Genomic DNA, 14370 nt, shown 5'->3' on the forward strand with positions numbered 1-14370 from the left:
CCGGCCCTATCTCAAAATCCGTTCTTAGTGGATACCTACTAACTATAAATTACCTCCCTGCCAAATTTCAGCTTTGCACATCAAGCGGTTTTCGAGATTTTGTGATGAATGACATTTTTTTTAAGATTACGGGACACCCTGTATATTCATAGACATTTCTAATCTTCAGCGCGGACCTAAGCTACTCATGCTCATTTCAAGGACAAAAGCATGCTACTATTGAGCAGTTGCTACTTATTAGCATGTGTATCGCAACATTGCTAATATTGAGCATGCTTATTTCGAGCTTGCTCAAGAATCAACTGTTGTGCGATTTATGAGCATGCTATTTGCTGCGCGCGTGGAATGGGGCGTGTTTTTAGCGCATCTGAACAGGTTTGCTTATTGAGTCGATCAGCATTGCTATTCTGTATTCTCTACACCTTCATCTCTCCCATCACGATACTATAGACAGAGAACGATAGATACAAATTAGCATGTGTAATTGGACTGTTTGCTTTGAGCATGCTTACTCAGGAGCATACTTAAAAATAGCATGCTTATTGCTAGCAAATGTAAACTGCTGTTAAGCATGCTCGTATGGAGCATACTTACTAGCACGCTTTTAGCATGCTATTAGAGCGTGTGTAACGGCATCTTAACGTAATAATAAGCGTGTCATCGTCCTGGGGAGTCCCTCAGGCATATTGTGTCCGGGTGTTCTCACCTTGCTAACGGCGAATACTTGCACAGACATAATCAAGTAGCCAAGATAATCCACCAACAACTTGCTCTTCAATATGACCTTATCGATTTTGAGATGCCTTACTCTAGGTACGACCCAGCGTCAGTTCTTTAAAATAGCAGCTCTACTGGGACCGAACGATTATCACTGACAGGTATATTGTAGCCAATAGACCTGATATAGTGCTAGTCGAACGGTCAGTGCGTCGTGCAATAATTGTTGATATTACTGTTCCACATGACGATAATCTGGTTAAAGCCGAAAAGGAAAAAGTATCAAAATACTTGGACCTTGCTCACGAGATTACCGCCATGTGGAATGTTGAGTCAACTATTATTGTTCCGATAGTTGTTTCAGTCAATGGTCTTATAGCGAAAAGCTTCGACCAACACCTTACGAAGCTTTCGCTTAACTGTTGGATCAAGAGTCAGATACAAAAGGCAGTGATTCTTGAGACGGCGCGTATTGGGAGGAGGTTCCTCACTCTGGAGCCCTGACCACCGGTTGCTTGGGCACTCAAATGTCCCGCAGCGGGAGGGTGAATTTTTTTTATAAATTTTTAATAATGTTTTGTATTTTATACTTATATTGTTAAAAATTTAAAAAAAAAGAAGTAATAAATAAATGAGAGAGTATAATATTTATTGATTCACTAGTACACATAAAAATAATTTACATAAGTCTGTGATCTCCACACTAGAATTCTCTGTATTGTGGTAATCACTTTCTTCCACAGTAGTGAAACAAAAATATAACAGTTTATGAAGTGTGTGACAAACAAGATAAATTAGGTAATAAAGTTAAGTTAGGTGGTAAGTTAATGCTAAGTTTATATAATTTTTTTTTTTTTTTTTTTTTAATTTATTTGGGTTAACAAACAGTAAACGATAAGATTACAATTCAAAAAATTACTGACATTAAGACTAAATCGTTAACCTACACCGTTAACCACAGATTAATATAATTAATACAAGAAAAGTGAAATATTAAAAGTGAAGTGATATTGAAAGATTAAGCTACTTATACATTAGATTTTAAATTTTTTGTGACAATTGTTTTTTGAATTTACTTGGACGAGTATCAGAATATAAATCAACGTAGGTATAATTATCATTATAGTTTCGCATTAGCGCATACATTGGCGAACGCTTTCCAGTGTTAGTACGGCATTTACCTATAGCAAACAATGGTTTTTTAATTCGCATTTGTGTAAGACGTGGAACTCTATAATTTAATTTATTATTAATAGGTATGCAGTCATACTTTCCATGACAAATGTCATAGAGGAGCAAAGCCAATAGCTGAGTGCGTCTAGTCTTAAGTGAATGAATATTGTATTTTTCAAGAAGATAATCATACGAGCTATAATTTCTAAAGAATTTGAAGTTTACACGTTTTAAGTATTTCTTTTGTACTGATTCAAGGGCTTCAATATACTTCTGGTAGTACGGATTCCATACCGATACAGCATATTCCAATTGCGAACGTATAAGACTCTTGTAAATGTAAAGAAAAGTTGATGGTCGGGTAAACTCCATACAACTTCGCATAACAAAACCATACATTTTAAAAGCTCTGTTGACAATATTATCTATATGAATATCCAAATGTAATTTTGAATCCAAAACTACACCAAGATCTTTAACGCTGTCTGCTGAGTCTAATTCTGTACCACAAAGTTTGTATTGAAATTTACTAACAACTTTTTTTTTTTGTAAATCGAATTAATTTACACTTATTTAATGCTAAACTTAATTTGTTTTCCTTGCAATATGTTGAGAAACGGTCTAGATCTTCTTGGATTTTAACATGATCGTACAAATTTCGAATTGAGTAGTAAATTTTTAGGTCATCAGCATATAAAAGTATGTTGCTATGCTGGAAACACGTATTTACGTCATTTATAAATAGAATAAATAAAAGAGGACCTAATATAGAGCCCTGTGGCACACCAGAGGTTACAGGAACGAAAGCCGATTCGAAACCATTAACAACAACTTTCTGTGTACGGTTAGAAATATAAGATTTAAACCAACGCCAAAGACTGCCTCGAATTCCATTATAAGCTAGTTTATTTAGCAAAATTTTATGATCAACTCTGTCGAAAGCCTTTCGGAAATCTGTATATATACTATCTGTTTGAATATTTGTGTCTATTGCTTCAAAAAGGTATGTCGTATAGATTAAGAGGTTGGTGGTAGTAGACCGTTTTTGAACAAAGCCATGCTGCTGCTCGATTATTTTCCCATGTAGCGAGGGATAAATACTTTTATGCACGAGACGCTCGAAAAGCTTTGACTTAATTCAAAATAATTACAATATATATTACGTGAATATGCGTGTGTGGTGGTGGGTTTGTATGTGTGTGTATGTGTGTTTGTGGTGTGTGTTAATAAATTAATCCATGCGTTAATCACATAGTTTAATTTAATTTCAGCAATTTTTCGGTTTCTTCATAATTAATTTCCTCAAACCATTTATTTAAGAGTTGTTTGCATTTATACCTCGACACGTGTGTGGTTTTAAGTGCTAATGTATCTTTCGAACCAATATGTTAAACGCAGGTAAAAACTAGTGAATCATATATCATTTGTATCACAGATAACCGATAGCTCCTACGTTGTATTTACGTGCCGGTTTCATAAAACCTTTTAATAAAGTCCACGGTAATTTGTATAACGTGTTTTTTTTTTTATTAAATTGGAAAGTTATCTGCCTATCGAATGCATATTTATCGAATGCATATGCCGTGATAGCGAAGTGGATATGACTTCTGCTTTCTATTACTTTAAATTACTACGCGAGTCATGGGTTTTTTCGGAATAACAAGCCGCCTATGTTCTACTTCAATGTCATATTTATGTCTATATTAAATTTTATCCAAATCGGTTCAGTAATTAAGCCATATAAAGATAACAGACAGACAGAGATACATTTTAGTTACGCATTTGTAATTATTAGTAGGCCAGTGATTGAGAGCCGTGATAGTCCAGTGGACATCTGCTTTCGATCCGGAGGGCGAAGGTTCGAATCCAGTCCGGGGCATGCACCTCAAACTTTCAGTTGTGTGCATTTTATGAAATTAAATATCACGTGTCTCAAACGGTGAAGGAAAACATCGTGAGGAAACCTGCATATCGGAGAATTTTCTTAATTCTTCGCGTGTGTGAAGTCTTCCAATCCGCATTGGGTCAGCGTGGTGGACTATTGGCCTAACCCCTCTCATTCTGAGAGGAGACAACATATTTTTTTTAATCTACAAGTTAGCCCTTCACTACAATCTCACCTGATAAGTGATGGTGGTCTATCATCATTATCAACCCATATTCGGCTCACTGCTGAGCTCGAGTCTCCTCCGAGCGAAATTGGTGAAATAGGGCTTGAAAGTTTATAAATATAAAGCTGAAGAGTTTGTCTTGTTTGTTTGACTGTACGCGCTAATCTCAGCTCCGATTTGAAAAATTCTTTCAGTGATAAATAGTCCATTTATCGAGGAAGGCTATAGGCTATTATACTTGTATTATCACCGTATTCCTACGGGAACAGGAACCACGCGGGTGAAACTGCGCGGCGTTAGCTAGTTTTTTATAAGAATGAAAGATTTATTTGTTTGTTTGTTTGCTATAGGCTCCCTACTGAACCGATTTGAAAATTTCTTTTGGGTATAGGTAAATAAGTTTTTATTTAATTTCTTTTTTAAAATCGACGCAACACAACGCAAATATACCAACCCTATAGTGCACACTGAATACAGAATACTGTAAATCTGAGAATGTATATTAAAAAAAAAAAGAATAACCTTTTCAGTATTTGTTCCCAAGTTTTGACAGATAAACTGACATATCAAGTGACAGAACACGCACAAAAACACACACGTCACTGGGAAAATGTCACTTTGTGTTTTTATAGTGCACAAAAAGAGTTTTTAAATACGCTACGCGTTTACACGCGGTATTTCTGAACGCGTGCGACCGGCGGTCGGCAGTTACAGGGACTGGTTCGTGTTACCTCTTTGGTGAATAGAAAATGTTATTCACACAGTGTTATTTGTGTTATTCGTTTTGCGATTGTGATCGTCTGTGGTGTGGAATGAGTCATTTGTGTTAATAGTTGATTTGTTGTTATTTGTTTACACAGAACGACCAGAGTCTTTACAAGCAACTTACTGATGCCGGTGAAACCATAGAATTAATAGTACCTGTACCGACTCGTAAATCTATGGGTGAAACACATTAAAAAAAAAACAAGCGATTGTCTATGGTGTGGAATGAGTCATTTGTCTTAATAGGTAGTTGGTTTGTTGTTATTTGTTTACACAGAGTAACCAGAGTCTTTACATGCAACGTACTGAAGCCGGTGAAACTCATTAAAAAAAACAGACGTCACGCGTCTTATTGACATATAAGTACAATTTTTTTTATAATTCGTATTTCAAAATTAAATAGTAACAACAATTACGTAAATTAATTTAATAATCAATAATTATATACCTACCACTGAAAAAATACTCCATCTTATTTCTTTAGTTTCTGTGAACAGTTTTTAAAATATTACAAACGTAAGACGCCATTTTTCTTGAATAATATTGTTTACTGATGCGACGGTTCGTGTCGTACTGACTCGAGAATGTATTCGTTTTTTAAATTCGTATTTGGAGCGGCTACGACACCGTCGTGTTCCGAACGCTCCATCTGTATATTATTGATTAATCTGTGCTTGTTTATTGTTTTTTTTTTTATAAGAAATGACAACAATATCTATTGGTAGTTTGCTCAGAATATTGAAACGCGAAAGCTGACGCGTAGTTTTTTATTATTATCATAAAAATCTGCTGGAAATCTCTTTCCTTATAGAAGAGGGGAATTGGAGCTCAGAGCCACCATGCTGCTGCAATGTGGGTTGGCGGGCTTTTGATATATTTGACGTAGGACCATTAAACAATAGTCGTGATTGCCCAGTGGATATGACCTCAGCCTTCGATTTGGAGGGCGTAGGTTCGAATCCGGTCCGGGGCATGCACCTCTAACTTTTCAGTTGTGTGCATTTTAAGAAATTAAATATCACGTGTCTCAAACGGTGAAGGAAAACATCGTGAGGAAACCTGCATACCAGAGAATTTTCTTAATTCTCTGCGTGTGTGAAGTCTGCCAATCCGCATTGGGCCGGCGTGTTGGACTATTGGCCTAAACTATCTCATTCTGAGAGGAGACTCGTGCTCAGCAGTGAGCCGAGTATGGGTTGTCAATGAAGATGATGATTCAAAAAAATAGTCTTTGTTTTTGACAGATAAAATATGGATAAATATTATAATTTATTCCTCATTCAATGGATGAAGAGAGACCCACGTTGTTCTAATACAGATTGTCGCGGCCTACCCTAGTTAAGAACATTGTGCAAGCCACTGTTGCCAGCTCAGCTACACGACGTCGCACGCTATAAATAACCAGCGTAACTACATTTAGCGAGCGATATATGCGAGACTAGCTGACGCCGTGTGGTTTCATTCGCGTGGTTCCCGTTCCCGTAGGAATACGAGGATAATATATAGCCTATAGCCTTCCTCGATAAATGGGCTATCTAACACTGAAAGAATTTTTCAAATTGGACCAGTAGTTCCTGAGATTAGCGCGTTCCATCAAACAAACAAACAAACTCTTCATCATCATCATCATCATTATCATCATCAGCATCATATCAGCTGATGGAGTCCACTGCAGGACATAGGCCTTTTGTAAGCACTTCCAAACATCACGATACTGAGCCACCTGCATCCAGCGAATCCCTGCGACTCGCTTGATGTCGTCAGTCCACCTGGTGGGGGGTCGACCAACACTGCCATTCCAGATTGGGACCCCAACGTCCATCGGCTCTTCGAACTATGTGCCCCGCCCATTGCCACTTCAGCTTCGCAACTCGTTGAGCTATGTCGGTGACTTTGGTTCTTCTGCGGATCTCCTCATTTCTGATTCGATCACGCAGAGATACTCCTAACATAGCTCGTCCCATCGCCCGCTGTGTGACTCTGAGCCTTCTTATGAGGCCATTAGTTGGCGACCAACAAACTCTTCAGCTTTATAATATTACTATAGATAGATATAGATTTAGGGACAACACATACTTAGACGTATGTCTTACTATATAAACATAGATTTCTAGGGACAACACATACTTAGACGTATGTCTTACTATATAAACATAGATTTCTAGGGACAACACATACTTAGACGTATGTCTTACTATATAAACATAGATTTCTAGGGACAACACATACTTAGACGTATGTCTTACTATATAGGCATAGATTTATAGGGACAACACACACTTAGACGTATGTCTTACTATATAGGCATAGATTTATAGGGACAACACACACTTAGACGTATGTCTTACTATATAGGCATAGATTTATAGGGACAACACACACTTAGACGTATGTCTTACTATATGTATAGGCATAGATTTATAGGGACAACACACACTTAGACGTATGTCTTACTATATAGGCATAGATTTATAGGGACAACACACACTTAGACGTATGTCTTACTATATAGGCATAGATTTATAGGGACAACACACACTTAGACGTATGTCTTACTATATGTATAGGCATAGATTTATAGGGACAACACACACTTAGACGTATGTCTTACTATATAGGCATAGATTTATAGGGACAACACACACTTAGACGTATGTCTTACTATATAGGCATAGATTTATAGGGACAACACACACTTAGACGTATGTCTTACTATATGTATAGGCATAGATTTATAGGGACAACACACACTTAGACGTATGTCTTACTATATGTATAGGCATAGATTTATAGGGACAACACACACTTAGACGTATGTCTTACTATATAGGCATAGATTTATAGGGACAACACACACTTAGACGTATGTCTTACTATATAGGCATAGATTTATAGGGACAACACACACTTAGACGTATGTCTTACTATATGTATAGGCATAGATTTATAGGGACAACACACACTTAGACGTATGTCTTACTATATAGGCATAGATTTATAGGGACAACACACACTTAGACGTATGTCTTACTATACAGGGTGATTCGGACTTTAGTGCGGACATTTTTTTTCGTGGTTCTGTATCATTAATAGAACATAAATCTACAAACAGTTCGATACATTTTATGTAATTTTTTTTTTCAATTTATGTCTCAGAAATAACAAAATAATGGACACATTCCCAAACAAACTGCGCAACTGCTGGCGGCACTTTGTAAGACGCCGACAAAGAAATACCGGCAGTAGTCATATCGCTTCGGCTTCGGCTGACGGGGGTGGCAGGGGTGAGGGGATCGAAAAATCCCTGAGGACGCCTGCCGAATTGCCGATGGGCGACCAGTGACAGACAATCTGCCGTCGCTTGCGCATTTAAGTCGAATCATCCTTTAATGCAAAAGTTTGCGTAATAATAATCATCATTTGTATTTCATTATTCCAATCGAAAGTTTATAATTTTTATTATTACTAGGCATTATTGATGGTCCTAAGCCCAATAAAGTATGAAGGGAAAATCGATACTCAACTCAAAAGTGACGACCTTTAATTATTATAAAAAATAATAGGTACAAAAATAAACGTAGAAAGGTCAACGGCCCTCGGCGCGGGCGCTCGCTAACCTAGTACCTACCAGCTGATTTTGTAGTTGCCTATTACTGTGCTATTACTTAGTACAGCGATAGGGTGACCCTCAAATTCTGTTTAAATGTTTAAACTTTAGCTAACGATAACTTTGTTATTGTTGAGTTAAAAAAAAAAAGAAAAAATACGTGTTCATTAAATTTTGTTTATGTACAAAATATAAAAATATCCGTACTTGAAAAAATTTCTTCCTGTATAAACATAGATTTCTAGGGACAACACACACTTAGACGTATGCTAGATAAACGTACATCGTGAGTCGTGACAAAACTTCGCTGGGGGAGGAGAGGGGATTTTGGGATCTACTTACGCCAAAGGAAGGAACTTTCATGCTGTTGAGCACCTCCACCATCCTACTTATATTATATCCTACTAATATTATAAAGTTTAAATGTATGTTTGGATGTTTGTTACTCTTTAACGCCGCTACAACTAAAGCGATTTGGCTGAAATTTGGAATGGAAATAGATTTTACCTGCTCTGGATTAACACATAGACTTTTCATCCTATAAAAATCCATGGTTTCCCGAGATTTGCGAAAACGCGGATTGGCAGACTTTACACACGCAGAGAATTAAGAAAATGGGAAAAGGTATGCAGAGAATTTTCTCAATTAAAATTTAATTCAATTAAATCTCACTTTACCTAAATTAAATTATAAATAACCAGCTGTGTTATTAGGCCTTTAGAAATCCATTCAATTGGATATATTAATAGAAAGTAGGCATAATCGACGCTGTTTATGATAATTTGGTTATACCGCGTGTAGTAGGTTCGGTTCCGGTTTCTACTCAGTAGGTAATACAGTAGTGTTTACGTTTTTATTAAGTTCACGCTTCACTGAATCTCACCTAATGTAGAGTGACGATTGGACGATGCAGCCCCCCTAGCCAAGTGGCACGTCGATTCTCTGTCTACGATCGCTAACGCTTCGAAAACTAGAAAGATGTATGGGAATGACATTTGCTATCGACAGTGTTGGGGAGGGATTAATCATAATAAATTAAAAGCTCTCCATCGATTTAGTGGGCTGTATTTTCATGTTCTGGGATCACTTTACAATGGTTCGGGGTCAGGGGTTCTTGGTTCTTGTGATTCTTGGTTCTGGATCTTGTACTTCACACTCTTAGGTTCTGAGTCGGTTCACGGTTGAAGCGGAAGTGATTTTTCACAGTATATATTCTCTACGGGCCCGCAGGGCCCGGGGGGGAGACGCGACCAGAGCATATGCTCTCTGCGCGTGGTTCTCTATCGCGCTCTATAAAGATAGAGCGGTCGTTGGATTCGCCTCCTGTTGGGGGCATTTGTGATTTTCTTTGTATCTTTATTTTATTTTATCCTTTCTTGGTGTTTCATGGTATGGTATGGTTGCCTAGGCGGCAACCTCGCTATGGGGCCTCATCTGAGCTATTTGGTTAGTATGTCCCTCGGGTATTTCCTTTTTTCAGGCGGGCGAGCATGGTACGGCGCAATGTCTTTGATGTGGGCCATTTGCGACGCGTCTGTTTTGGCAAAGACTCGGATGGCTTGGGATTTTATTTCCGAGTCTAGGTCCTCGATACGCAGGTCCCTGGCGATGGTACGGTTCCTGACGTACCGAGGGGCGTTCGGATTTTTCATCACTGGGGGCTCGGATTATATACAATTCCCCCGTCCGGCACTGCGGTCAGTTAGACCGAACGGGAGAGGGGCGGTCGCGGGGGCTGAGAGACGTACGGGGAGCGGGGGGCATCAGTGGTCGACCAATCAGCGTTAGTCACCACTGACGCCGCACGGACGGGAAATGTAGCTTGTCACGTATCTTGATCACGTAACCTGTCCGTAACAGACAGGTTACGTGATCAAGATCTGTCTTTCCCATACATGTTTCTAGTTTTCGAAGCGTTAGCTATCATAGAAAGAGAATCGACGTGCAACTTGGCTAGGGGGGCAGATATTGGAGCAGTGCCTGCTTTGGGCAGACCTTCGTTACTGAATTTATCTATCTATATCTATATTTTTAATAAAATGTCGAGTCAAAGGAGATGGTCCAAAATTGTATGGAGCCCAGTCATTGTACCCTGGCGGAAATAAAAGAAAATATATTTTTTAACTATTTTTGATTATACAAATCTACGAATTTAATCTCTCAAGAAATGCAACACTAATACGGGTAATAATGGCGGATTGATGACGTTTTCAATGCAGTAATAGATTTGACGTTTGCTGTCAATTGTCATGTCATAGTTGCTCTAAGGGCGCCATCTTGATAAAACTCAAAAACTTGGGTTTTAATTTTATTTATTTCTTTTTATACAGTTACATTTATTCACTTTAATAAATTTTAATAAAATCCTTGTATTTTTTGAATTTTAATGATACGGGGTACAAGGGTGAACCTGAAATGGACCATCTCCTTTTGTACTTAAGTTATTTTGAAAACTTTAATTGGAGGGCATTATATAATCGATACTGAAGCCAAAATATTTTTTATCTTTTAGACAGACCGGGCATCACGCTGAAACTACTGAATTAATTCAAATTAAACTTGGCACGGTTTGAGACCGCGATACGAAGAAGGCTATAATACTTTTTATTGCGAAAATTAAATCAGAAGGGGGTGAAGCAGGGGTTGAAAGTTTGTGTGGAAAGTGATTTATAAAAATATAATACATTTATAAAAATTTAATAAATTGGTACATTAATAAAAATGTCATTCATAATATTTCAAAATTTTAAAAAGGGGTTACAGCTTTTAGTTTATGTTTTTAGTAAAATAGTGGACTATTTATTTTATCTAAAAAATGCAAAAATTTAAATAGAAGGGGGTGAAATAGGGGTTGAAAGTTTACATGAATTTCGCAGACGAAGTCGCTGGTCTAATAGTATAAAATGTCGTTAATATTTCCACAGATATGGGATATATGCATGTAAAACTGTGCGGGAAAGCTAAGTTTTTATAAAATGAGTAATTCTTTCTAATGCCCTTAATTCCTATTACAATCAAGGTGTTTTGTTTAATTATCGTTTTTCCATATAAATTTCGAGGTATTTAGTTAGGATATGTGAGCTGATTGTACTTGTTTGTAGAGATTAGGAGATTAGATTGTGAGCTAAGTGTCGCGATTTTACAAACGACTACCATGTGTGTCGACTTGAGCAAATTATTAACCGATTTTAAAAAAAGTTGGACAAGTACGATTCGGATTTGCCTACCGAGGCCTTATCTACTTAAGATAATGGGGATGATGACTAGGTTTGAATATATTGATTTTTATGATACATTCGGGTAAATAAGGTCAATGTTAACTAATTTATACATAAAAAGCAAAGATTGTCTGGATATATGCAAAAAAAATAAGATTAGGTATAAAATTTCAAAATCTATTAAAAATCTTTTATCGTAATTAGATGAAAATTCATACAGTTTTAGCTTCCTTACATTAAATGTGACATTTTTTAATATATGAACTATAAACATAAACACACAAATAGCAAAGATATTAGTAATTTTGTTTGAACGCCCATACAATCTAACGATCATTATGCGCCTACGACGTCATTAATTCGTACCATTTTGTATGGGACGTTCTTCATGGATCCGCGGCAGCGCCGCAAATCTGACTCTTTAAATCCCTGTAGCTCCGAAAGTAATGATCGCAGATACCCTGTTACTTTTTAACCGACTTCCACAAAGGAGGAGGTTCTACGTTCGGCTGTATGTATGTTTTGTTTTTTTTTTTTTTTATGTATGTCCAGCGATAATTCCGTCATTTGTGGACCGATTTTGAAAATTCTTTTTTTGTTTTGAAGGGTTTGATTCCAGGGTGGTCCCATTTTTTTCATGTCAGGATCTGATGATGGCATCCTGGAGAAATCGAGAGGAACTTTCGAAAATCGTAGAGACGGCTAGTGCGTTTTTAGTGTTTCCATAAGGTATTTTAAACCACTACAATTTTATGAAGGTCTGGAGTTGGTATGATGATGGAGCCGATACACAGACGATGGAACTCGTCAACGATTTACAGCAGGTACCTTTTGTTTGGGCTTCATTTATTTGTATTGATGAGAACTTTCCACCTAGATGGTTGTGACTGTATTAAAGGTCTGATGACGAAGACGAAGGACAGTGAAGAGAACTCCTCGACGGTTCACAGTAGCTACCTTGTGTTTGGACTTGATAAATTTGTATTGATGAGAACTTTCCACCTAGATAGGTTGTGACTGTATTAGAGGTCTGATGATGAAGACGAAGGACAGTGAAGAGAACTCCTCGACGGTTCACAGTAGCTACCTTGTGTTTGGACTTGATAAATTTGTATTGATGAGAACTTTCCACCTAGATGGGTTGTGACTGTATTAGGGGTCTGGTGATGAAGACGAAGGATAGTTAAGGGAACTCCTCGACGGCTCACAGTAGGTACCTTGTGTTTTGACTTGATAATTTTGTATTAATGAGAACTTTCCACCTGGATAGGTTGTGACTGTATTAGAGGTATGATGATGAAGACGAAGGACAGTGAAGAGAACTCCTCGATGGTTCACAGAAGCTACCTTGTGTTTGGACTTGATAAATTTGTATTGATGAGAACTTTCCACCTAGATGGGTTGTGACTGTATTAGGGGTCTGGTGATGAAGACGAAGGATAGTTAAGGGAACTCCTCGACGGTTCACAGTAGCTACCTTGTGTTTGGACTTGATAAATTTTATATTGATGAGAACTTTCCACCCATATGGATTGTGACTGCATAGGGGGTCTGGTGATGAAGACGGAGGACAGTCACCTTTCACGTTTTTCTGAATATTCATATTACGTGTGGATAAAGGGGGAGTGACATTTTGTATATGAGTTAAGGTAGTATTTTTAAAATTGGGATTGTAGGACTTAGATACTTATCATAAGAAAATAACGTTTCAACTAATTGCTCATTAATTTTTGTTCACACTCAGTAGGTGTGCTAACACTAAAAATTAAAAAATAAAAATTTTAATAAAAAAAATTCAACCGACTTCCAACTCAAAAATTAACCTAAACTAAAAAGCAAAAAATAACATCTTACCTATGTGCTACCTTCTGATTAGTTTGAAGGCGGTGCCAATCCAGTGTCATGTTTTAATTAAAGCCGTTTCTGAAAGAACCACAGAAATTGTGTAATTTAAACGGCTTGAATTAAAACATCAGTTTTCTTAATTGGTCGAGGTCTGGCTGGTGGGAGGCATCGGCTGTGGCTAGTTACCACCCTACCGACTAACAGGTACCGCCAAGTGATATAGCGTTACGGTACGATGTTAAAACCGTTAAGTGTGTGGATTTTCATCCTCCTCCTAACAAGTTAGCCTGCTTCCATATTATATTGCATCGTCACTTACCATCAGGTGAGATTGTAGTCAAGGGCTAACATGTAATGAATAAAAAAGTAGCTTTTTTGTCATTGCGATAATGACGAATTTCTTTAATTACTAGTTCCACAGAAAAATAGTGGTTCGTCTGACCCTAAGTCACAGAACAGAGAATGATACAGAATGAGTCTTTACAAATCACGCAGTGGGACCGGTGAAACCCATTAAAAAATACAAACGCCGCACGTCTGTATTTTTTGACATTCGCATTCACAAATATTTTTCATAATTTGTATTTCTAAATTTTAACACTAACAACAATTACGAAAATTAATATATTAATCAATAATTACATATAAAAATTATCGCTGGACATACATAAAAAAAAAAAAAAAACATACATACAGCCGAACGTAGAACCTCCTCCTTTTTGGAAGTCGGTTAAAAAATACTCCACATTATTTCTTTAGTTATTGTAAACGATTTTTTAAAATATTCAAAAACATAAGACGCCATTTTTCTTGACTAATATTGAAAACTAGCTGACGCCGCGCGGTTTTACTCGCGTGGTTTCCGTTCCCGTAGGAATACGGAGATAATATATAGCCTATAACCTTCCTTGATAAATGGGCTATCTAACACTCA

The 14370-nt window shown here is 37.3% G+C and overlaps 2 protein-coding genes and 1 long non-coding RNA gene across 6 annotated transcripts in view; 1 reads left to right on the forward strand and 2 right to left on the reverse strand.

The window, feature by feature from the left end:
* Window positions 1-4723, reverse strand: part of LOC112055983 (trichohyalin) — a 489894-nt gene extending 485171 nt beyond the window's left edge. For 3 of the 4 annotated variants that reach the window (XR_008252185.1, XM_052889754.1, XM_052889755.1), the window contains exon 1: window positions 4524-4723. The gene's annotated coding sequence lies outside the window, so the exon portion shown is untranslated. The remainder of the gene's footprint in view (window positions 1-4523) is intronic. The other variant, XM_052889753.1, reaches the window with a different exon arrangement.
* Window positions 1-14370, forward strand: part of LOC112051956 (uncharacterized PE-PGRS family protein PE_PGRS46-like) — a 50018-nt gene that overhangs the window by 33779 nt on the left and 1869 nt on the right. The window lies entirely within an intron of this gene.
* On the reverse strand, window positions 12625-13541 carry LOC128199599 (uncharacterized). The gene is made up of 2 exons (XR_008252186.1): window positions 13332-13541; window positions 12625-13169 (listed from the first exon to the last, which is right to left on the reverse strand). It is a non-coding gene; the product is annotated as an uncharacterized LOC128199599 (long non-coding RNA).

Source organism: Bicyclus anynana, chromosome 26 (assembly GCF_947172395.1).
Source record: "Bicyclus anynana chromosome 26, ilBicAnyn1.1, whole genome shotgun sequence".
NCBI classification, from domain to species: domain Eukaryota; kingdom Metazoa; phylum Arthropoda; class Insecta; order Lepidoptera; family Nymphalidae; genus Bicyclus; species Bicyclus anynana.